The 27,187-nt window shown below is 46.2% G+C and overlaps 1 long non-coding RNA gene across 1 annotated transcript in view; it reads right to left on the reverse strand.

Annotated features, from left to right (window-relative positions):
- Positions 1 to 27,187, reverse strand: part of LOC137562653 (uncharacterized) — an 84,044-nt gene that overhangs the window by 23,571 nt on the left and 33,286 nt on the right. The window contains exon 3 of the long non-coding RNA XR_011030157.1: positions 18,145 to 18,264. This is a non-coding gene — a long non-coding RNA (uncharacterized lncRNA). The remainder of the gene's footprint in view (positions 1 to 18,144; positions 18,265 to 27,187) is intronic.

A 27,187-nucleotide genomic window follows, 5' to 3' on the forward strand; every position in this document is an offset into this window, starting at 1 on the left:
CCCTATCCACATCAAGCCACTTTCTACACCCCCTTCACCCCACCCCGATCCACATCAACTTTCTACCTTCCCCATCAGCTTTCTATACCCCCCCCCCCCCCTCCATCCGCATCAATTTTTAGATAAAGGTAATGTATGATCTTCTGCTCTGCCTTTTCCCACTTTATACCTATGCTCATGACCAATCACAATCGCCTTTCTTTCCTTACCCACTCAATCAAGATCTCACGTGTTAAGAAATTGCCAAAATGATATAAAAAAGATAAACGTGTTATTCAAGTAACAGAAAACACAAATCTGTCATAAACTGGTGCAGGCAGTAGAGTTGGGCCGAACGGTTCCATGCGAACTTCAGTGGTTCGCGTTCGGGTCCCGCAGGCGAACTTTTGCGGAAGTTCGGTTCGCCCCATAATGCACCATGAGGGTCAACTTTGACCCTCTACATCACAGTCAGCAGGCCCAGTGTAGCCAGTTAGGCTACACTAGCCCCTGGAGCCACTCCCCCCCTAATAAAATGCAGGCAGCGGCGGCCATTACGCTCACTCGTGTGCCTGCGTTAGTGAGAGTAGGGCGAGCTGCTGCAGACAGTCTCTCATAGGGAAAGATTAGTTAGGCTTAGCTTGTTCCTGGCTGCATACCTGTTCTGTTCAGTGAGCCCACCATACCTGTTCTGTTCAGTGAGCCCACTGGATACCTGCATACCTGTTCAGTGAACCTGCTACTGCATACCTGTTCTGTGAACCCACCACTGCATACCTGTACTGTGAACCCACCACTGCATACCTGTTCAGTGAACCCACCACTGCATACCTGTTCAGTGAACCTGCCACTGCATACCTGTTCTGTGAACCCACCACTGCATACCTGTACTGTGAACCCACCAACGCATACCTGTTCAGTGAACCCACCACTGCATACCTGTTCAGTGAACCTGCCACTGCATACCTGTTCTGTGAACCCACCACTGCATACCTGTTCTGTTCAGTGAACCCGCCACTGCATACCTGTTCTGTTCAGTGAACCTGCCACTGTATACCTGTTCTGTTCAGTGAACTGACCACTGCATACCTGTTCAGTGAACCCGCCACTGTATACCTGTTCTGTTCAGTGAACTTGCCACTGCATACCTGTTCAGTGAACCCACCACTGCATACCTGTTGTGTTCAGTGAACCCGCCACTGTATACCTGTTCAGTGAACCTGCCACTGCATACCTGTTCTGTGAACCCGCCACTGTATACCTGTTCTGTTCAGTGAACCCGCCACTGCATACCTGTTCTGTTCAGTGAACCCGCCACTGTTTACCTGTTCAGTTAACCCGCCACTGCATACCTGTTGTGTTCAGTGAACCCACCACTGTATACCTGTTCTGTTCAGTGAACCTGCCACTGCATACCTGTTCTGTGAACCCACCACTGCATACCTGTTCTGTTCAGTGAACCCGCCACTGTATTCCTGTTCAGTGAACCCGCCACTGCACTCTCGCCATGGTGCGCACCAGTCCAGCACGGCCGTCACTACACAAACAGCTGTTTGCGGTGCGTTACACGGTGAGTTTGGTGTGTCAGTGTGAAGCAGTACCTTAATTACACTACCTGATTGATGTATACACATGCAAGATGTTTTAAAGCACTTTAGGCCTCCAATTTAGCAATAAAATGTGATTTCTGCCCTTAAAACGCCAGATTTTTCCCGGGGACTTTTGGCATGTATCCCACTCCTCCACCTGGGGGTTCAGGTGTTAGACCCCTTGAAACATCTTTTCCATCACTTTTGTGGCCAGCATAATTTTTTTTTTTTCAAAGTTCGCATCCCCATTGAAGTCTATTGCGGTTCGCGAACTTTTACGCAAACCGAACCTTACACGGAAGTTCGCGAACCCGGTTCACGAACCTAAAATCGGAGGTTCGGCCCCACTCTAGCAGGCAGACCCAGATTTACCTCATAGGAACCTGCAGGCACAGATGTCCTGGCACCTTAGACTTCACCCTTCATGAACCTACAAACCCTGCTGAACCGCACCACAAGTGTGCTGGCTGGCCTAGCTGTCACTTCTCCCTTGCTTACCTTGCCCATCATAGGTAGGTACTGGTGTCCCTTAGCATTAGGTAGCCAGACGTACCCTCAATTTTAACTACTTAAACCCCCCTAAAGACCATGCCATTTTTTTTACAAAATAGGCCACTGCAGCTTTAAGGCCTTACTGCAGGGCCGTACAACTCAGCACACAAGTGATTCCCCCCCCCCCCCCCTTTCCTTTTCTGCCCACCAACAAAGATGTCTGTTGATGGGCTGTGATCGCTCCCAGGATGTTTCTTTTTTTTTTTTAACAAATATTTATAGGTTTATTTTCTTAATAAAATCTCGATTTTTTTATTTTTTATTTTGTATACCCTCATACCTCCTCCCACCAGCCAATCACTGTGATTGGCTGTCATAGGCTTCAGCCAATGACAGCGGATCACCCCCGAGCCAATGGAGGGGACAGACGTGTCACACGGCTGTCCCCAGTACTGTGCTGCTTTATATCGCAGCGCTGTACGGAGTAAATAGACGGCGGTTTCGCTGTCAAACAGTCTCCGAGTGGTGATCGCCGCTGGGAGACGGATGAGGAGCGGAGCTCCGTCATCCAAGTGGAGATGCATGTGTAATCCCCTGCAAAACACGCCCCGAGGACTGCATACGATCGACGTTAGGCGGTCCCGAGGCTGCCACCGCGCTCAGGCCCATCAGCGGCAAAAGGTTAAGTAGCTAGTTTACACATCCAATCAGGCTCACACATGGAATCAGGATGCTATATAAACATCTCACCAGTGGCGTAGCTAAGGAGCTGTGGGCCCCGATGCAAGTTATACAATGGGGCCCCCCAAGCACTCTATACATAGCAATTGATACGACGCATCAAAACCTGCCAATGGCAACTATAGTGTCAGAGGTGCAAGAAGGGGGTGGGGAACAGTTTGTTAATAATCACCACTATTCAAAGTATCTAAAGAGGTGATTATTATGAGCACAAGACCAATAGAGAGCTAATACTGTAGTTGAGGGAAGGCCCTTTGGGGCCCCTCTGGCCCAAGGGCCCCGATGCGGTCGCAACCTCTGCAACCCCTATTGCTACGCCCCTGCATCTCACACATCCAATTATAGTACACACATCCAATTTTTCCCTGCAGCTGACTGGCCAATGTTACCACTGCAATGTAGTATGAGGCCCAACAGATTTTGAGTACTAAAGCTGGGTACACATGAGATAAAAATTTAAAACGTGAAAGATCAAAGATTAAGGCTACTTACACACCAGGACGTTCCATTTAGGGGACGTTATAGGGCACATAACGTGCTCCTAACGCAACGCCTGGTGGTGTTGGAGCAGGACGCTACCAAGAGCCGCGTTACAAGCAGCTCTTGGTGCGCCTGCTCTGTCGGAGGCACTGCGGAGACCACGTGAGCAGAGCTCTCCACATCACGTGGTCCCGCCAGTCAATCTGCAGCCGCTTCAGGATGTAAACACTGCAAGTGCAGTGAATAATAAGTAGCCATGTGCCTGGCTATGTAGCGGCCTCTCCCCGCCTCCTCTCCACCCATAAAATGAAAAAAAAAAACCCTACTGAGCATGTGCAAACAGTCTAACACGGCTTAGCCGCATGTAAAGTACTACATGCAGTACGTTATGTAGACGTGCTGCGTTACAATGTAACGCAACGTGGGCACTGTGAACAGCCCATTGATTTTTCATTGCTGTGCGTTTGGGTGCATTACAGGCTGCTTTAACGTGCGCCTGTAACGTCCCACTGTGAAACCAGCCTTAATCTGCAGATAATCTTTGTAAAAAAACTTCACAAATGACCTCAAAAGAGCCAGACGAGAGATATTTATCTCTCAATCCCGGTGGATCTGATCTGCAGATGAAGGTCTGGTAAACAAGGTGTGTATGAGATCTGCAGATATCATAGACTATGAAAGCATTTTGCAGGAACTGATCTTTTGCATGTGTACAGCATCTTTAGAACGATCAGTCTTTCAAGCCTCTCTGACAAACCTACGCGACAGATAAATTCCTCAGTTTGCAAAGATTTTTACCTGATGTGTGCATTCAAGTAAATGTATACTTACCTGGTGCTTCCTTCAGCCCCATGAGGTCCTCCCAGGCCGCTCCGTTCTCTCTGAAATCCTACCGGTAATCGGGACAGTCGCTGCCAGTCGTGATCTTCAGAGCATGCACGACTCGGCCACGCACGCTCCCGTCCTGCTCCCATGCCGTGCATGGCCGGCCTTATTACCGGGTGGTTTTCTGTGAATGTATCTGTCACATAGGTTTGTCAGGGAGGTTTGAAAGACTGATGCTGTACACATGCAAAAGATCAGTTCCTGCAAAATGCTTTCATAGTCTATGATATCTGGAGATCTCATACACACCTTGTTTAACGGACAATCATCTGCAGATCAGATCCACCAGGATTGAGAGATACATATCTTTCATCTGGCTCTTTTGAGATCATTTGTGAACTTTTTTTTACAAAGATTATGTGCAGATTTGACAGGAGAGGACATTGAGGGACCCCAAACACCTCATGGGGCTGGAGGAAGCTCCAGGTAAGTATAAATTTGCCCATAATGCCACAAGGTGGTCGGCACTGCGCACATGCACAGTAGCAGCTTTCTGAGAACAATACCAATACAGTGGCCTGCTTGTGCAGGCACATTAGCGGCTTTCCACTTGCGCTCCAATGGATATAGCCGAGCCCAAACAAGTCCATCGTACTGCACAGGCAAAAGCAGATTGCGCTCCGCAGTAGGTGTCCAGTGAAAAATGGCGCCGGTTAAATAATGGCGCCCCCTTCTGCCCGATATTTGTTTAAAACGATATTTAACGTTTTTATGGCGCAGACCTTGTGAACGTAATTTATCGTTTTAAAACCTGCTTTTTTTGGTCCTGCCTGAACAATATTATATTATATTTGCTGCCATTTAGAAAATGTCTGCCCGCCAACTTTAATATTTAATAGCACAGCCCCCTTAAAAGATAGAAACACCAAATTTGCAGGGAATGTTAAGAAGAACAGTGGGAACAAGAGGAAAACTTTTTCAAAAAGACCTTATACTTTTTGAGAAAATCAATTTTAAAAGTTCAAAGAAAAAAAAACCCGATACATTTAAATGCCGATGGTCAGTGTGTGGGAAATATTTCCCAGCAGTTAATAGAAAAGGCCCCTTACATCCTAGCAACACCAAATTTGCAGGATATGTTAAAAGGATAGTGGGAAACAATATTTTTTAAAAAAATTAAACATTTTTATTTTTGGGGAATGTTCTGAGTGTGGGAAATCTGAAAAAAATGGCATGGGGTCCCCCCTCCCCGAGCCTCTGTAACCCCTTGTTCCCCATGCAGGCTAGGATAGCCAGAATGTCCTGTGTGGACGCATAGCTGCCGGCTCCCAGCTCTCCTCCCCACCTGCCTGCACCTGTCACCCCTCACCTAGCAGCACCCATGGGTGCTACTAGGTGCCAGGCTAGGTGAGGTGACAGGTGAGGAGGCGGGGAGGACAGCGGGAGCCGGCAGCTATGCGTCCACACAGGGCGCATTCTAAGCTATACTAACCGGCTCAATAATGAGACGGTTCTTTTTGTATTGAATCGAATAAGCCGATTCATTCGATTCAATACAAAAAGAACCGGCTCATTTGATTCAATACAAACCTGATCAGGCTCAGCTATTTCTGACGGAGCCCAAGCTGCAGGCCACTAGTGTGCCTGGCAGGCAGGCTACTGTATTGTTATTTAGACGGAAGGGAGAGGTGGCAGCGCTTCCCAAAACAGCAGGCTGCATCTGAATGACTAACAGCATAGGTGTGCAGAGCCTAATTCTAGGCAGCATACACATCTTGCATTCAAAACAGATGCACCAAATTAACAATAATGGAGGATTGTAGCTTCCAGGACAGTTTGCATGCAGAGTGGTCTGTACTGGACCCTTCCACCGCGATGAGGCCAGCTTTCTGGAAGGGACCCTAACCTCTAACTATTTACCAAGCAAGCATCGTGTGAACCTGGGAGCAGCTGGCCATAAATTGGTTTACACATTTTACATGTTGCCTCTAGGGGGCTCTGCGCACCTCTGTTGGTAGTCACGCAGATGCAGCCTGGCGGTAGAATGTGCTGCCATTTCTCCCCTACTGTATTGTTTTTATAGATTGTATCCACTCTCACTATGAAGGAGGACCGCTATCTATTTAGAAAGGGGTTCTTCACAGTGAGAGTGGTTAAAATTTGGTACATCTTACCTCAGGAAGTAGTTGTGGCAAACTCTCTGTATCTGCATTTAAAGAGTGCTACGATGCTTACTTGCTTTGAAGGGCATCCACTGCTATAATTATTAGGTACGTATATATGGTAATTCTTGGAAGAGTTGACCCACAGATTTTTCTGACTGCCATCTAGAGTCGGGAAGGATTTTTTTTCCCTTTAAAGGCCAATTGGCCTAGGTCTTGTAAGGTTTTTTGCCCTTCCCTGAATCAACTGGCATATGTGCGGGTTCAGGTTTGTGTTTTTATTTATTTACTTATTATTATTTTTTTTGTTCTGGTTGGTCTTGATGGACAGATGTCTTTTTTCAACCAAACTAACTATGCAACTATGCTGATGATTGTTCGGGGGTCTCCATGCTGATTGTGCTGGCTGAGGATGGGGGAAGCCTCATTTGGATCCATGGGCTTCCCCCATCCCAAGGTAGGTATCTTTTTTGTTTGTTTAATCAAAGTTACAGGTGTACTTTATTGTATATGGCTGGCGTTAGGAGCCTGGCCTCCTCCCCACAGTAAAATGTTTATTGCACTTGTGCTTTGTAAGTATTTGTTTTAGTGATGCTTCTGTTTGGCTGATGTGATCAGCTTCTGTTGTTTTGTGCTGTCACATATAACACATTGACCATGGAAGAATTCACACTTGTAGCCAGACGTGCATTTCCCCTCTTAGTGAGACGTAGCGGCCCCCTGTCACATAATGTGTTGCTTCCTCTGCATGTGTTATTGTAAGGAGCTGTCATGCAAGCAGAAATGTTTAACCTTTCCATTACCTTGTTACTTACGACTATTTACTAGTTTTATTTTGTTGTTTTATTAAACATCTAACTCTACCAGGGCCGGACCGAGGCAGAGGCAAGAGAGGCTCCAGCCTCAGGGCGCAGTGTAGGAGGGACGCACAACTCACTCAGCTATCATTCTTCTATTGTGTTTGAAGCACAGAGAAATAATAAAAGGCGATACATGGCAGTGACTGCAAGCCAGATAACTAGAGATGAAGGTGTTGGAGGGGTTGTGGGCCCTGGGGCGCCTCTTAGTCTAATAGCAATCAGTGTGTGACGACTGGGATGGGAGAGATGGAGGGGCGCACTTTGGTGTCTCAGCCTTGGAGGACCTTGTCCCGGCTCTGGAAACTACCTGACACAAGGCTATCTATAGGATGCTCATTTCACCTCCAAGTATTACTGTGATGGTTGCCTCAGCCTGCACATACATTTTGCAGCAGTCTGGTCAGTAATTTAAAGAGAGCTTGTAACATACAAAAAAAGTGTCCCTAGTGGGGTACTTACCTCAGGAGGGGGAAGCCTCTGGTTCCTATCGAGGCTTCCCCCATCCTCCTCCGTCCCACGGAGGTCTCGCTGGGCCGGCTATGATCAATTTGCATCTTATTGGCCATCAATACTAATTACAATAGGATCCTGAGGCTTCGCTCTCTTCAGGTTAGGATCATATTTTGAACCTGAGTTTCGGCTCGGGGTTACTTTAAACACTAGCAGGGTCGCACCTGTGGCAGGCTGCCCACCTACAGCCCCTTATTATACTCTGGCTACTTAATTGTTGGACTTGGGTTTGAACTAACCCCCCAATGTAAAACCTGGATTTAAAGAGGAGCAGGCCCGGATTTACATCACAGGAGCCTATAGGCACATATGTCCTGGACCCCCGCCCCCCTCCTCCCCCCTCTGCAAGTGTGTTGGCTGTCCCAGCTGTCAACTCTCCCCTACTTCCCCTGCCCATCATAGGAAGCTACAGGTGTTCCTTAGTATTAGGTAGACCCAGGTACCTTTAGTATTAAGTTGCATAGGGAAGGGGGGAAGAAGGCACTCGGGGAGCAGAGTGAGCCACATTTCTATTATCAGGCGCCTGTAAACACGCACCTACAGTGCCTTATGGTAAAGCCAGCCCTGAAGAGGAGTGAACTTCATCCCAATCTGTAGCTGGTGCCTCCTTTCCCATTAGAAATCTTTACCTTTTATCGAATAGATCATCAGAGACAGCTGTGTGGCTTATATTGTGGTGAAACCCCTCCCACAGTGTGATGTCATGACCATGGTCCTGACAGTTTGCTGTCTGTGAACCTCATTGCATTGTGGGAAATAACCGCTTTTTCCAACTGCCAAGCAAGCCGCATCTCCCTCTGTGCATAGAACTCTCAGTAACAAACATTCCGTACAGATCACCTGACAGAACTAAAGATGCCACCAGCAGTGATAAATTTCAGAATGTAAATGTAATGAGCGCAGCCGCGGCGGACGGCATCGCCACCGCGGCTGCCTCTAGCTCCCTGTCCGTCTCTCCGGCGTCTAGGACGCCGGGTACGGAACTGACTGTTTCCTGTAGGGACGCTGTCTCGCGCGGGTGCGCGCGTAGTAGTGTTGGGCGAACATCTAGATGTTCGGGTTCGGGCCGAACAGGCCGAACATGGCCGCGATGTTCGGGTGTTCGACCCGAACTCCGAACATAATGGAAGTCAATGGGGACCCGAACTTTTGTGCTTTGTAAAGCCTCCTTACATGCTACATACCCCAAATTTACAGGGTATGTGCACCTTGGGAGTGGGTACAAGAGGGAAAAAAATTTAGCAAAAAGAGCTTATAGTTTTTGAGAAAATTGATTGTAAAGTTTCAAAGGAAAAATTGTCTTTTAAATGCTGAAAATGTCATGTTTCTTTGCACAGGTAACATGGTTTTTACCGCCAGGCAGTCATAAATGTAATAAAGAGAAGAGGTTCCATAAACAGGGACCGGTAACGCTAACCCAGCAGCAGCAGCAGCACACGTGATGGAACAGGAGGAGGCGCAGGAGGAGAAGGCCACGCTTTTTGAGACACAACAACCCAGGCCTTGCATGAGGACAAGAAGCGTGCGGATAGCATGCTTTTTACCGCCATGCAGTCATAAATGTAATAAAGATAAGAGGTTCAATAAACAGGGACCGGTAACGCTAACCCAGCAGCAGCAGCAGCACACGTGATGGAACAGGAGGAGGCGCAGGAGGAGAAGGCCACGCTTTTTGAGACACAACAACCCAGGCCTTGCATGAGGACAAGAAGCGTGCGGATATAGCAGCAATGCTTTTTGCCGCCATGCAGTCATAAATGTAATAAAGAGAAGAGGCTCAATAAACAGGGACCGGTAACGCTAACCCAGCAGCAGCAGCAGCACAGAGCACACGTGACGGAACAGGAGGAGGCGCAGGAGGAGAAGGCCACGCTTTGAGACACAACAACCCAGGCCTTGCATGAGGACAAGAAGCGTGCAGATAGCATGCTTTTTACCGCCATGCAGTCATAAATGTAATAAAGATAAGAGGTTCAATAAACAGGGACCGGTAACGCTAACCCAGCAGCAGCAGCAGCAGCACAGAGCACACATGATGGAACAGGAGGAGGCGCAGGAGGAGAAGGCTACGCTTTGAGACACAACAACCCAGGCCTTGCATGAGGACAAGAAGCGTGCGGATATAGCAATGCTTTTTGCCGCCATGCAGTCATAAATGTAATACAGATGAGAGGTTCAATAAACAGGGACCGGTAACGCTAACCCAGCAGCAGCAGCAGCACAGAGCACACGTGATGGAACAGGAGGAGGCGCAGGAGGAGAAGGCCACGCTTTTTGAGACGCAACCCAGGCCTTGCATGAGGACAAAAAGCGTGCGGATATAGCAATGCTTTTTGCCGCCATGCAGTCATAAATGTAATACAGATGAGAGGTTCAATAAACAGGGACCGGTAACGCTAACCCAGCAGCAGCAGCAGCACAGAGCACACGTGATGGAACAGGAGGAGGCGCAGGAGGAGAAGGCCACGCTTTTTGAGACGCAACCCAGGCCTTGCATGAGGACAAAAAGCGTGCGGATATAGCAATGCTTTTTGCCGCCATGCAGTCATAAATGTAATACAGATGAGAGGTTCCATAAACAGGGACCGGAAACGCTAACCCAGCAGCAGCAGCACACGTGATGGAACAGGAGCAGGCGCAGGAGGAGAAGGCCATGCTTTTTGAGACACAACAACCCAGGCCTTGCATGAGGACAAAAAGCGTGCGGATATAGCAGCAATGCTTTTTGCCGCCATGCAGTCATAAATGTAATACAGATGAGAGGTTCAATAAACAGGGACCGGAAACGCTAAACCATCCCAGATGTTCATTGGTCATGTTACTTGGTTGGGGTCCTGGAGTGTTGCGTAGTCATTTCCAATCCAGGATTGATTCATTTTAATTTGAGTCAGACGGTCTGCATTTTCTGTGGAGAGGCGGATACGTGAACCTTGCAGGCAACGGCATTCTTCAAGCTTCGGGTTATTTTGCTGACCACGTGCTCATGCAACTCAGGCACTGCAGAGCGCGCAAAGTGGTAGCGGCTGGGAACCACGTAACGTGGGATGGCCACTGACATCATGCCCTTGAAGCTGTTTGTCTCCACCACTCGATATGGCAGCATTTCGCAGGCCAGAAGCTTGGCTATGCTGGCTCTTACTGCCACGGCCCGGGGGTCATTTGCTGGCAATTTCCTCTTGCGCTCAAACATCTCCGAGACAGACAACTGAACCGTAGGGCTGCACAACGAAGGGCTGTTGGTTGTTGTGTTTGATGAACACTGGGAGACCTCAAGAGCACTACTCCGGAAAGTGACAGTGTCAGCGTCATCTGATTTTTTGGAATGTTTTGAACCACGCAATGGCTGGGCTACTGCTGCTGCTGAGGCGGGTCTGGTGGTGAGTCTGGTGAACCCAAGGGAGGCAGTGTTGCTGGTGGTACCCTGTCCTGCCGCGTTTGCCCACAGAGTGGGATGTTTGGATAGCATGTGGCGGCTCATGCTGGTGGTGGAGAGGTTGTTAATACTTTTCCCCCTGCTCAGGCGGGTCTTGCACACCTTGCAAATCGCCATGGTAACATCCTCAGTGCAGTCTTCAAAGAAAGCCCAGAATTTGGAGCACCTGCCTTGCTGGCGATTTCTGTTTGCGCCTCTTTTGCCTCTCACTTGAACTTCCACGCTTGTGGTGCCTGAAATTGCGCGCCGCCTACCTTGTGGCACAAGGCGAACTCGTGCAGCAGTGGGTTCTTCAACAGACTCATCTGTGCTGCTGCTACGACGGCGATGTTCTCGTTCACAAACAAAATCTGGGTCTATGTCCACATTGTCCATACCCTCCTCTTCCATCTCCTCAAACTCGTCATATGTCATTGTGGGGGGCCGCCGCCGTGGAGTACAGCTCCCCAGCACAACCGTCAGGGGAAACACCTCTTCCCTTGCCCCTCCCTCTTTCACCGGATTTCTTCCTCATTTCACTTATCCTTACAGTACACGCTGACTGGCAGCAGTACAGTGGCAGTACAGAAATGCTATACAGTGGTGGGTGAGCGGTGTACCACTATTGCCAGCAGCGACACAGAGCACAATGCTATACAGTGGCGGGTGAGCGGTGTACTACTGTTCCCAGCAGACAAAGAGTGGCAGTAAACACAATGCTATATAGTGTGGCTGAGCCGTGTACACAGAGTGGCAGTAAACACAATGCTATATAGTCTGCTATATAGTCACCCCGAACGGGGTGATGTTCTGCAGCACCCGAACAGTGGCGAACACTGTTCGCCCAACACTACTGGGAACGCAGATTTTAGTACCTAAACACACGATACAACATGTTTTCCGGGGTCGGACTCTGAGGCACATACAGATGGTCCCGATCATCATCCTCATCATACAACTCTTCTCCTGAGTCTGACCCACCCACCACCTCTGCCACCCCAACATCCCCAGACACAGTCACAGACCCCTCATCGTCCTCAACATTAACTTGGGATGCTGGCCTGAGCCCGACCTCCTCCTCCACATCAGGCCCCATCATCCCCTCAATGGCAGCCCTCATTAATCGCTCTGGCGCCGGACCGATGGACACAACGTTCTCCTCCGGGGAGGGCTGCTGCTGACCACTGGCTGCTGGGGTGGATGTTATAGCTTGCGTGGGGCGTTGGCTGTTGCTGTTGTTGGGAGTGCTGCTCACAGCGGAGGTCTCTGAGGAACTCATGGTGAGCTCATATAGTGGTTGACGGTGAGTGGAGTATTACTGATCCCAGCAATATACACACTGACTGGCAGAGTACGCAATGCTATATAGTCTGGCTGAGCCGTGTACACAGAGTGGCAGTGAACAATGCTATATAGTCTGGCTGAGCGGTGTACACAGAGTGGCAGTACACACAATGCTATATAGTCTGGCTGAGCCATGTACACAGAGTGGCAGTAAACAATGGTATATAGTCTGGCTGAGCGGTGTACACAGAGTGTCAGTAAACAATGGTATATAGTCTGGCTGAGCGGTGTACACAGAGTGTCAGTAAACAATGGTATATAGTCTGGCTGAGCGGTGTACACAGAGTGTCAGTAAACAATGGTATATAGTCTGGCTGAGCGGTGTACACCGAGTGTCAGTAAACAATGGTATATAGTCTGGCTGAGCGGTGTACACAGAGTGTCAGTAAACAATGGTATATAGTCTGGCTGAGCGGTGTACACAGAGTGTCAGTAAACAATGGTATATAGTCTGGCTGAGCGGTGTACACAGAGTGTCAGTAAACAATGGTATATAGTCTGGCTGAGCGGTGTACACAGAGTGTCAGTAAACAATGGTATATAGTCTGGCTGAGCGGTGTACACAGAGTGTCAGTAAACAATGGTATATAGTCTGGCTGAGCGGTGTACACCGAGTGTCAGTAAACAATGGTATATAGTCTGGCTGAGCGGTGTACACAGAGTGTCAGTAAACAATGGTATATAGTCTGGCTGAGCGGTGTACACAGAGTGTCAGTAAACAATGGTATATAGTCTGGCTGAGCGGTGTACACAGAGTGTCAGTAAACAATGGTATATAGTCTGGCTGAGCGGTGTACACAGAGTGTCAGTAAACAATGGTATATAGTCTGGCTGAGCGGTGTACACAGAGTGTCAGTAAACAATGGTATATAGTCTGGCTGAGCGGTGTACACAGAGTGGCAGTACACACAATGCTATATAGTCTGGCTGAGCGGTGTACACAGAGTGGCAGTACACACAATGCTATAGAGTCTGGCTGAGCGGTGTACACAGAGTGGCAGTACACACAATGCTATGTAGTCTGGCTGAGCGGTGTACACAGAGTGGCAGTAAACACAATGCTATATATAGCGTGGCTGAGCGAGGTGCACAGTGGCAGTACACACAATGCTATATAGTCAGGCTGAGCCGTGTACACAGAGTGGCAGTACACACAATGCTATATAGTGTGGCTGAGCGAGCGGTGTACTACTATTCCCAGCAGACACAGAACAGTAAACACAATGCTATATAGTGTGGGTGAGCGAGCGGTGTACCACTATTCCCAGCAGACACAGAACAGTAAACAGAATGCTATATAGTGTGGCTGAACGAGCGGTGTACCACTATTCCCAGCAGACACAGAACAGTAAACAGAATGCTATATAGTGTGGCTGAGCGAGCGGTGTACCACTATTCCCAGCAGACACAGAACAGTGAACAGAATGCTATATAGTGTGGCTGAGCGAGCGGTGTACTACTATTCCCAGCAGACACAGAACAGTAAACAGAATGCTATATAGTGTGGCTGAGCGAGGTACACAGAGTGGCAGTAAACAGAATGCTATATAGTGTGGCTGAGCGAGCGGTGTACTACTGTTCCCAGCAGCGACACACAATGACTGGGGGGGACCCTGGCTAGCGTGGCTGGAGAGCGAACTACCCTGCCTGCCTACCCAAAGCTAAACCCACAGAGAAATGGCGGAGATATGACGTGGTTCGGGTATTTATTTACCCGAACCACGTGACCGTTCGGCCAATCAGAGCGCGTTCGGGCCCGAACCACGTGACCCGTTCGGCCAATCACAGCGCTAGCCGAACGTTCGGGGAACGTTCGGCCATGCGCTCTTAGTTCGGCCATGTGGCCGAACGGTTTGGCCGAGCACCGTCAGGTGTTCGGCCGAACTCGAACATCACCCGAACAGGGTGATGTTCTGCAGAACCCGAACAGTGGCGAACACTGTTCGCCCATCACTAGCGCGTAGACAGGACCTTTATGCGGGGAGAAGGATCATCAGCTGACCTGCTGGTCAGCTGACGGCAGAGGAGACTCACGACGTCCCGGATTGGCTGGCTGCTGGGGGCGTGCCAGTGAGATCTCCTCGGCTTCTTAAACCTTCGGGCTTCAGTCTGGCGCTGCCTGTTGTTGTGAACGCTTGTGTGGCAGAGCTCAGACCAAGCCCAGGATTTCTGTGTTATAGTTGTGTTATACTTTAGATCAGTCCCAGGGGGTTGAGACCAAGGACCTCACCCCCAAGCCTGGGATTTCTGTGTTATAGTTGTGTTATTCTTTAGATCAGTCCCAGGGGGTTGAGACCAAGGACCTCACCCCCAAGCCTGGGATTTCTGTGTTATAGTTGTGTTATACTTTAGATCAGTCCCAGGGGGTTGAGACCAAGGACCTCACCCCCAAGCCTGGGATTTCTGTGTTATAGTTGTGTTATACTTTAGATCAGTCCCAGAGGGTTGAGACCAAGGACCTCACCCCCAAGGTTAGGATTGTTGTCTCATTGCTCTGTTATACTTTAAGACCAGTTCCAGGGGGGTTGAGACCAGGGACCTCACCCCCAAGCTTAGGATATTGCTACTCTGTTATTGCTATTTGTTTAGACTAGTTCCCGGGTGTTGTCGCCAAAGATTTCACACCCAGACTAGGTTATTGCTTCTGTATTGATCTCCTGTGTATGACTCTTAGCTTTAACTCTGACCCTGATCCTGCCTCCTGATCCTGTACTTTCCCCTATCTGCCTGCCTGTTGCTGAATCTCTGCCTGATTACCGACTATTCTCTTGTTTCATGATTCTGTACTGATACTTACCTCTCTGTTGCCGAACCCTGCCTGTCTGACCATTCTACTCGCCAGTAGGCCCTCGCCACTGGTGAGGTGTTAACTGCGCCAGCTCCGCGGGTTAAGCAGCTCTGGTAGGCTATAGTTTAGCCCTAATTACCTGCTTTAGGTACCTGTTGGTTTAGTATGACTCACCCGCACCTCGGGTGTTCATTTGCCTGCAGTATAGTCTGAATCACCCGCTAGAGATTCAGTCTCTTCAGTATTGTTTCCCCAGCTTGCTGGAGGTTGTACGTTAGTACACACGCAGTGTACTGTTCTTACCTCACCAGCCCCTCTGGTGAGGCCTCATTAAAGCATTATAGTTACGGACGGTTACACCAATCACTACACTCTCTGCTCTCAGTCTTGCTATACTGGCATTATTGGGGATTCTGCGGATCACACATAATCGGGTATAGCGTCTGCATCATTGGTGATTCCGCAGATCACCAATGATCAGACATCTGAGTTGTGGCATTAATCTGTCACAGTAAATCAGGAAGAGGAAATATTTTACAATGGGAAAACAATGACTAAATAATTTATGAATTAATGTTGTAAAAAAAATAAGCAATTTTATTCATTATGTTATTTTCACTGCTGGTCTTTACTTGACTGTATTTTTTGGACTATAAGACTCACTTTTTCTCCCCCAAAAGTAGGGAAAAAAGTCACTGCAGCTTATAGTCCAAATGCAGGAAGTTTGTGACTTGTGAACACTGCCAATACCAACCTCCATCCCGCCGCAAAGTTGGGGAATCCCTGTACTAGGCCCATGCAGAGGAGGACACATGGGGACACAGGAGGACACCAGGGGGACACAGGTAGACACAAGAGGTACAAGGGGGCATGAGGGGGCATAATCCACAAGATGCCCCGTCACCATGGATGTACCAGGATTAGTATATATATTTTTCCCCCTGGTTTTTGTCCTCTAAACCTAGGTGTGTCTTATGGTCAGGAACGTCTATAGTCTGAAAAATACGGTAATCTCCATGTTGCCTTGTCTTTACAGGGAAATTCATGCTACTTATGGTTCTATGACTTCATCTATGGTATTGGTTTCCTTCATTGAACGTTATCTTACAGGTGTCTGCATCTTTATCTCAAGAATTCCCCCGAGTTTCCAGAATATATCCACCCCACTCCAATTATAATTTGAATACATAATGCCAGCTTGTTCCTGACTTTCCAAAAGAGCGTGCCAGAGAGTGAGCTACGCTGTGAGTCATGTTTACTGCTAACTAAGAAATAACCCTTTACCAACAACTTCCCAGATCAGCAGATCCCAGTTGGCCAATATTATCACGACTGACATGTATAACCGACAGAGCTCCTTAGTCACATCAGGTGGAAGTCCAGAAGTTCCTCCAAAGATCAGACCTAGACTTCTGTCATTATATCATTACAGCAGAAACAGTGTTTACTTTGACAGATCAGACTAAAGGCTCGTACACACACATCCAATATAATGCACAACCAACTGCATAAAATGACCAACCACACATCAAGTACGTACACACACACCAACCAACTAAACAACCAGCTCACTTAAAGAGAATCTGTATTGTTAAAATCGCTCAAAAGTAAACATACCAGTGCGTTAGGGGACATCTCCTATTACCCTCTGTCACAATTTCGCCGCTCCTCGCCGCATTAAAAGTGGTTAAAAACAGTCTTAAAAAGTTTGTTTGTAAACAAACAAAATGGCCACCAAACCAGGAAGTAGGTTGATGTACAGTATGTCCACACATAGAAAATACATCCATACATAAGCAGGCTGTATACAGCATTCCTTTTGAATCTCAAGAGATCATTTGTGTGTTTCTTTCCCCCATGCACTGAAGTTTCAGGCTGCTCTTTTCTTCTTGCAAACAGCTTTGCCCTTGTTTGTAATTCCTCAGTATGTGAAAGCCCAGCCAGCTCAGAGGACGATTTATCCAGCTGATTAGAGCAGCTTCTCTCTTCTCTCTTATCTAAATAACACACAGGCAGTGTGCATAGAGGGGCCAGAAAGGATGAGTTCATAGCAGAACCACAACACTGAAGAACTTGGCAGCCTTCCAGACACAGGCCGACAAGTCTGACAGGGGAAAGATACATTGATTTATTACAGAGACTGTCATAGTAGAAAGTGCTGCAGTTAGCCAGAACACATTAGAATAGCTTTTGGAACATGTAGGATGATAAAAAACAGGATGCAATTTTTGTTACGGAGTCTCTTTAAATACTAGGCGCGCAAGCTAAACGACAAACTTCACTGCATGTCCACATTCAAAAACAACAAAGTTGTTCAAAAGACTTGTACACACGTTCCAGCCTGCATGATAGTTGGTCAGATTGATCCACTGGTTGGATCTGGCAAACAACCTGTTATCAGTTTGTTGTCTTGTTGAGTACCAGCTAAGTACAAGTTAAGTTAGTAAGATTTCAGCTAAGTACACACAGACCAACCTGCAGCCTGGTTATCATCTGACTTTAGGCTGTTGGATGATAATCAGGCATGTTTACACGTGCAAACAACTTTACGAGCAACTGATAACAGGCGGTTTGATCAATCCATCTGTTGGATCTATGTTGGTCTGATGTCATGCACTTGATGCACAGTTGGTGCGCAGTTGGTGCGTGTGTACAAGTTGTTTGAAAGACTTTTACTTGTATTGAGTGTGTAGTCCGTCTGTCCTCTTGCGTGCGCAGTATGTTCATTGAGTTGTTTGTTTAGCTGTCTAGGTACGTGGACATACAGGTCAGGTGGTTCGTTAGGTTGTCTGGTTTGTCATGTGGTTGTGTGCATGTTGGATGTGTGTATGAGCCACCCCCAACTTATCTTCCAACAGACAAGATTGGAAGATAGTTGGACAGATTGTTGATACGTGTGTATGAGCCATAAATGCCATAAATGCTAATGCCATAAAGTTGTGAATAACTGAGGCTCCCTCACCGTCCTCTTCATTTTCTTCTAATCCCCCTGGTAATCCGGCCGCGCTCTTCTCTTCTGCTGTTCCGCAGCCGGGAACGTGAGCACGGCTATTACTGCAGATACCTCTGATCTCCTCCACCACTAAAAGTTTGAAGCAAATTTGCATCAATACGTGCATCCCATCATTGTTACGTGAGGATAATAAAAGTTAAAGAGTAATAATAACATTGCTTCTTTTTTAACAATATTAATCTATAGGTTATTCATTCAGAGTTTACCCATTGTAAAATCATTCCTCTCCCTGATTTAAAGTCAAGTTTGAGAACTTGTCCATTAAAGGGGCACTATGGCAAAAAATTGTAAAATTTAAAATATATGCAAACATATACAACTAAGAACAGCAGAAAGGAATAGCAGCACTTCCAAACAGATGCTGCACCTGAATGGACTTTCTGCACAAGTATGCAGAGCTCGAATAACGGGCAGATTACACACCTTGCATTCGAGACAGGTACAGTAAAGGAGGGCGTTAGCTTCAGCATAAATTGGGCACAAATTATCCCTAATAGACTCTCCCACGATGATGACGGGCCCCCACGAGAGAGACCTAACCACTAGTCCAACAGTGAAGCATATCAAATAGTTAGCATATTCAAACTGTGAAAAATATTTAATCAAAAGTTAAAAACCTAAAACTAGTCTAACAGTGAAGCATGTCCAACAGTGAACCCTAGCTAATCTAAAGTTAAAAACATTAATCCTTACCTGGTGCAGCTAGCCATGAATGGTATACACATTAGTTCAAAAAGACAGCAAACAATGGGCAGCACTCACAGGCTGCAAGTGAAGTGAAGGCTCCAGAGATGTGCACAGCCCCTCTGAGGCTAAATACACACCTTGAATACAAATCAAATGCAAATTATGTGCTGAACACTAATCTAAATTCTAAAATTTGAATGCAAACTGACACCCATGGAGGCAGCTAGCCTGAAGTATACTTCATGGGCTGTGCACATCTCTGGAGCCTTCACTTAACTTGCAGCCTGTGAGCGCTGCCCATTGCTTGCTGTCATATACAAATAAGAAGTACATTTTATTCCAGACTAAAATGAGCCATAAATTACTTTTCTCCTATGTTGCTGTCACTTACAGTAGGTAGTAGAAATCTGACAAAAGTGACAGGTTTTGGACTAGTCCATCTCCTCATGGGGGATTCTCAAGGTTTTCTTTGTTTTCAACAGCATTTCCTGAACAGTAGTTGCAAAAGTCTAACTGACAAAATTGTGTGCAAGTGAGTAGGGAGGCTGGCTGGTATCTTACTATTATTGCAGTTAAACTGCCATTCAGGAAATGCTGTTGCAAACAAAGAAAACCCTGAGAATCCCCCACGAGGCGATGGACTGACCCCAAACCTGTCGGTTCTGTCATATTTTAACTGCCTACTTTTTTCGCAATAGTGGTCCTTTAAGCTTTATATATTTTCCTATCTTAAACGCTCCCAGACCCAGACAGGCGTATCCATCTTGTTGCAGTGTGTGAACGGGGCCTAACTAATGTAAGGATGAATCCTTGCAAATGCCTTCTGCTTTAGGAAGGCAGAACTGTACTTGACCAAGCATTCCTGTAAGAGGCTGATAGGTTCCTCCAGCTCTTCTGCAAAATCTCCTCCTGCTTCTGGTTCTCTGTAGTTGAACTGGACACTCTGCAATAATGATAATATATACCGTAAGAGTTTACTGGAAGTATTCCAATTCAAGGATCTGTACTCATCACTTACAGAAAGTGCACTGGAGAGAGGCCGGATTACGCAATGTGAAGCCTCTATAATGTCCTGGCACTATTTCCAGCACATCCTCATTCTCGGATGATGAAACAAGCTCTAGGCATGCATTATTACACAGGGGCCCCTCACTTATAAGCATTACAATCCAGCTTTGTGCGCAGGGGCATAGCAATAGCCATAGCAGCCATAGCAGCTGCTATGGGGCCCTGGAGAGGAGAGGGCCCAGGTGGTACTTGATGTGTTACTTTATGTCTCTACCCTCTGACTATGTCTCAGCACCCATGGACTATACACAGTGTACATTGCATAGAAAAGTAAATTGTTCAATCATTATATCCACGGTAGCAGGAAAAAACGGTGCCGGCAGCTAGTGGACGAAAAGGGTGCCGCCATAGACTCTAATGCAATTATCATTAATACGGGGGAAAAAACAGAAAAAAGGGCGCACGATAAATATTGTTAACAACATTAGAACATTACAATTTTTATGTTATCATTTTAGAAGCTTGCAACGTTAGTTACTACAACGTGTCTTCTTGCTCATTCATTTTTCTACGCATGACCCTATTTATAGCCCACGTTTTACAGCCATATGTTACTACTGTGTGGGACCATAGCTTTGACCCTTTAGCAGCCAATGTATTTTGAGGTTTGCAAGTGCTCCAGGCCAATTTTAGCACATTTTTTAAATCATTACTTGTTACATTTCCTTGTTTCTAATTAGGACTGCTGTAATGTGTATCAATGGCCACTTGTCACTAGGGGTAGTATGAGGCAGTAAACTTCGGCATTCAGTTTCTATATTTTCTGCTAGCAGAGGGAGAGCAAAGCATTCCAAGAATATACAACACAACGAGTACTGCCGGCTAAGGTCAAAAGCACAGTGCACTTATCTCAAGGTGTGTGTTTGTAAGAGGAAGTGTGACTAGCATAAATATGTTCATACAGGCTCCAAAAGAAGTTCACCACTCCTTTGTTCGTGATAATAGTCATATCCTTTATCCGTCGCCAGTGGAGTACAGTCCTGATGACGGGAGTGCGACCGGGGGCTTTGCACGGCGAGGGAAGGGAGGGATTATTATAAAATACAAAAATAGTGAAATTTGTGTACAAAAAAAACCAAACAAATAAAATAAATAAACAAACAGGGTGGCAGGGATCAAAGCCCACCAACAGAATTCTCTGTTGCTGGGCAGAAAAGGGGGGGAGGGGGGGTTCCACTTGTGTGCTGAGTTGTACGGCCCTGCAGTGAGGCCTTAAAGCTGCAGTGGCCTAAATTTAAAAAAATAGCCTGGTCACTAGGGGGATAAAGCCTATGGTCCTCAAGTGGTTAAAGCGTACCCTAGATGGAATGAAATAAAAAAAAAAAACACAGATACTTACCTAAGAAGAGGCAAGCCTCTGGAGCCTCTAGGCTTCCCACGGCATCCTGGAGACCACTGTTGCCACCTATGAGCCCCTGGAATATGTCCGGCAATGTTATCGGATATGTTATTGGGATCGCCCCCCCATGTATAAATGCAGCTGTACAGCACAGTAAACCAATGCTGCTTGTACACTAGCGGCTCTGCGCTATTGCGCAGCCGTACTATTGCATGTACAGTACAGCTGCCCTCATGCTTGAAAAGAGTTATGTCGGGATCTTAAAGGGGGTTCTGGGCAGCGGCAGTGGTCTTCAGGAGGACGTGGGAAGCCACTGAGGCTGAATTCACACTTAGATCCATGGCATTGGGTTGCGTTGAGTTTCATCGTCTTGCATCCCATTGAAAAAACAGAAGCTTCCCTCTTCGTAGGTACCATATATACTCACGTATAAGCCGGCCCACATATAAGCTGAGTTGCCCACTTTTCCCTCATAAACCAGGAAAAAGTGATTGACTCACGTATAAGCCCTATCTCAAGTATAGCCCCCTACACAGTAGCCAGATGTTCCCCCAGTACTAGTCATCCCCTCTCTCCATAGCCAGACGTGCCTCAAGGATGATACAGCGGTGTCTCAAGATGCCACTAGATGGCATCATAGATATGAGGCACAGCTATGGCCACACTGAAAGAATCCCCGATCATTGCACAGCTGACACGTTGCTTACATACTCAGCTCCACAAGCCAGGGGACACAGGTAGTCTTGAGCAGCGCACTCTGCACACCATGTTGCAGGGGATGGGGGGCACGGACACAGCAGGGAGCCATCTGGCAAGAGCAGAATCACTAGTGCACAATCCTTACACTCCTCTGTCAGCAACAAAACCTGCTCCACCATCCGTTCTGCTCCACTGGCTCGCTTGTAAGCCAAGGGGGGTAACTTTTCAGTACATTTTTTTGTACTGAAAAATTAGGCTTATACGCGAGTATATAAGGGTAAGTACAGTGTCTGTTTTTTATTTCATTCAGCATCGGGTTTGCTTTCAAAGCAAAGTGCTTTTGGTACTGAAGGAGGTGGAGTCATGTGACATTTTTGAACTGCAGTCACGTTCCATACACTTCCTTTTCAAAACATTTTAATGGGGTTGTTCGACAATTACATTGATACAACTCCTGCATGGAGTCCTTGACATTTTACAAAAAACACGGTTTTCAAAAAACAAATATAAGGCACAGGTATTGACACCTGTAAAAGCTGCAAGGCAATGGGGCCTAGCACACATACCACGTTGCTCCAGAAGTTTCCGAGCAGCCGGCAAACTGGCGCAAAGTCAAGAGCACATTACCGTTGGACTTCCGCTGCGATGGAGTGGTGCAGGGAGTATGTCACTGGACTGAGGGGCGATGAAGAGCATGCAGGGGGGGGCAGTGCTATGCATATGAACCTGTTGGCGCACTCTGTCACAGGGTCATATGAATGCCGTTTTCTGTGGTGCGATGGGGTGGAGCATCGCACTGTGACGACAAGGTGTAAAACGGCCTTAACAGATTGCGTAGGTAAGCTCTCATACAACATGGGAGTAGTGAAATTAGCCAATCAAAATTGCATGTGTGTATGCACCCTAACTTTTCCCTACTCTAAAAAAAGTAGTTTTTTCATTTATTAGCGTTCCTGTCCGGACTGAAAGCAATAGAGACAGGCACATGGAACAGCAATAACAATCTAAAGGTGCCCATTAACCTATTTTGGTTCCTAGACGTAGTTTCTACGTCCAGAAACCATGCGCGCTATCGCGCGCTCCCGTGACCGATCGTGCGCGTGCACGCGCACTCCCGGCCGCGGATTCGGTAGCCAAGGAATCAATGTATCGGGCTATGGAGCCCGATCACTGATTCCTCTCCCCCGCTGAAAAAGCGACAGCTTCTCTCGGAAGCTGCGCCTTTTCTGGCCGTTCCCTTCCCGATGTGTCACTCTAAGCGCGTGCTACGCTTAGAGTGACGTCATGTAAACAAACTCATGGCCGCCATCCTGTGGCCAAAAAGTAATACTACACCTGAAAAAAAAAAAAAAAAAGAATTAACACACATTTACATTATAAATCTATTGTTTACCTCCCACCCTCCCAAAAGTACCCAAATAAAATGTTTACTATAAAAAAAAATCCATTACAATAAAAAAAAAAAAAAAAACATGTAAATATTTACCTAAGGGTCTAAACTTTTTAAATATCAATGTAAAGATGAAATATTTCTATATTTTTTTTATTTTAAACTTGTAAATAGTGATAGATGCAAAATGGAAAAAATGCACCTTTATTTCCAAATAAAATATTGTCGCCATACATTGTGATAGGGACATAATTTTAATGGTGTAATAACCGGGACATATGGGCAAATACAATACGTGAGTTTTAATTATGAAGGCATGTATTACCGTATTTTAAAACTATAATGGCTGAAAACTGAGAAATAATGAATTTTTCCATTTTTTTCTTATTCTTCCTGTTTAAATGCATTTACAGTAAAGTGGCTCTTAGCAAAATGTACCCCTCAAAGAAAGCCTAATTGGTGGCGGAAAAAACAAGATATAGATCAGTTCATTGTGATAAGTAGTGATAAAGTTATAGGCTAATGAATGGGAGGTGAACATTTCTCACGTGAAAACGACGGAACCTGAATGGGTTAATGATCCAATATCGATCGCAGTACAGTCTTAGAGAACAGTGCATTCCCAGGACTGTCATGCCGGCCGTACTGATGACACATAGCGTGTGTGGCGGGGACATGCATGGGCGACTTCAGACCGAAGTTGGCGATTAACGGAGCTGCCAGTGGGACCGGGAGAGGAGCCTGGAGGATGCCGGGGGACCTCGCAGGCTATGGGGGAAGGAAGCTCCAGGTAAGTGCAAATTCCATTTTCAGCTTGAGCTCAGGGTCCCTTTAAAGAGAATCTGTATTGTTAAAATCGCACAAAAGTAAACATACCAGTGCGTTAGGGGACATCTCCTATTACCCTCTGTCACAATTTCGCTGCTCCCCGCCGCATTAAACGTGGTTAAAAACAGTTTTAAAAAGTTTGTTTATAAACAAACAAAATGGCCACCAAAACAGGAAGTAAGTTGATGTACAGTATGTCCACACATAGAAAATACAGCCATACACAAGCAGGCTGTATACAGCCTTCCTTTTGAATCTCAAGAGATCATTTGTGTGTTTCTTTCCCCCCTGAGGGGGGAGTGCATAGCAGAACCACAACACTGAAGAACTTGGCAGCCTTCCAGACACAGGCTGACAAGTCTGACAAGGGAAAGATACATTGATTTATTACAGAGACTGTGATAGTACAAAGTGCTGCAGTAAGCCAGAACACATTAGAATAGCTTTTGGAACTTATAGGATGATAAAAAACAGGATGCATTTTTTGTTACGGAGTCTCTTTAACGTTACTTGGTGGATCAACCCCGATTCCTAGAACCAACTACTTCATACTGAAAAGCTACGTACACACATTAGATAAAAATCGCTCTGAACCCAAGCAAAATAATCAATTAACTATTATTTTGACTGATCAACGCAGAGCAGACGTGACCGACAGACCCTCAACAATGGCAGCAAATGACCAATATTGGGAGTCGTTTGTGATCCGTCCTGTTGGATGGTTTCGACCAACGACCGTTCATCAGACAAAGCGTGTACAGTTAAAGGAACACTGTCAAACTAGCTGAAATGACAATGTACAAATAATGTCTATGTTGCTGTGTAAACATTTTCCTACTTTTCATGTTAAATATCAGAGACAAAAGCTTTAATTCATTGTGTGTAGATTTTAGCTGTGTTTGGGATGTCTCATTTGCAAAGGTATGAATCTCTGCAGTCTGACATGCTAAGAACAGTGTTATATTGAAGCAGAGTTATGAGTTAGGGTTTCACACACTATTACAAATGTTTGTTGCACGTAAGATACATTTCCTTTGCTTTCTGCAGACTGCTCACTGAGAGCTTTCTCTCACACAAAGTGTTAACAGATTTATTGTGAGGGAATCCCCCTCCCCTCATGGTTCACTCAGCGGCAGTTTTGGCGACACTGACGTGTGAAAGGAATTAGATAACGGTAACAAAGAGATAAGCATTCATATGTATACACCAGTACTTAGCAGCACTTTCCACACTATTCCTATCATTGAAAAAAACATGTTATTCGATAGTATGACATATAAATGACATATAACGATCTTGTTGTGTACAGCGCTCACGCAATAGACAGTCTTTCATGATCGCTCATGTTTGTACAGATATCGATCAATTCAGTTAATGGCACCTCAGACCTCACTTCCGCATTCTCCTCACTTCCTTCTTATGGTGCCCATACATGGTACAATTTTTTTCGATTAGATAATTTCATTTGATTATTCCGTTAGATCGAATATAAAGATTTTTCCAACATGTCCGGTCGGATTTTTATTGAAACGGGATAATTATTAGTTTTTTTTTTTTTATGGAAATTTTTTTTTTTTTGACTTTCACTCGATTGGATCTCTTTGGTCAAATAAATGGGAAAATCAAACGATTTTATTGTACCGTGTATGGGCACCATTAGTTGGATTGTTCATATGTGTATACAGATTGGTCGTTTGAGATTGTTAACCTTCGCCGATCGATTGTTAGTCAGCGTTCATTTCTACCAGTTTTCATTTGATGTGTGTATTATTATTATTATTATTATTTAGTATTTATATAGCGCCGACATATTACGCAGCGCTGTACAGTGTATATATATATATATATATATATATCTTGTCACTAACTGTCCCTCAAAGGAGCTCACAATCTAATCCCAACCATTGCCATATGTCTATATTATGTAGTGTAAGTACTGTAGTCTAGGGCCAATTTTTAGAGGGAGCCAATTAACTTATCTGTATGTTTTTGGAATGTGGGAGGAAACCGGAGTGCCCGGAGGAAACCCACACAGGCACGGAGAGAACATACAAACTCTTTGCAGATAGTGCCCTGGCTGGGATTCGAACCAGGGACCCCAGCGCTGCAAGGCGAGAGAGCTAACCACTGCGCCACCGTGCTGCCCCCGTGTATGTTCCTTAACCCTGATACAGGCCATAGATCCTGCTGTAAAGATCAGACTTAGATCACCCTACTATCTAGAGACCTCTCACTGCGGGGAATAGAATAGCGATCAGCTGAAAAAGTCCCACTAAGGTGAGCTGTAGGGGATGGGTAAGTCCGTCACATACGCACGCACGCAAGCACACACACCACATACACACAAACAAACTAGCACACACACCACATACACACTAGCAAACGCACCACATACACACACTATATACACTAGCACACACACCACATACACACACCACATACACACTAGCAAACGCACCACATACACACACTATATACACTAGCACACACACCACATACACACACCACATACACACTAGCAAACGCACCACATACACACACTATATACACTAGCACACACACCACATACACACACCACATACACACACCGCATACACACTAGCAAACGCACCACATACACACACTATATACACTAGCACACACACCACATACACACACCACATACACAATAGCAAACGCACCACATACACACACTATGTACACTAGCACACACACCACATACACACACTATATACGCTAGCACACACACCACATACACACACTATATACACTAGCACACACACCACATACACACACCACATACACACACCACATACACACTAGCAAACGCACCACATACACACACTATATACACTAGCACACATACCACATACACACACCACATACACACACCACATACACACACCACATACACACACCACATACACACTAGCAAACGCACCACATACACACACTATATACACTAGCACACATACCACATA

This window comes from Hyperolius riggenbachi, chromosome 3, assembly GCF_040937935.1.
Source record: "Hyperolius riggenbachi isolate aHypRig1 chromosome 3, aHypRig1.pri, whole genome shotgun sequence".
NCBI classification, from domain to species: Eukaryota; Metazoa; Chordata; class Amphibia; order Anura; family Hyperoliidae; genus Hyperolius; species Hyperolius riggenbachi.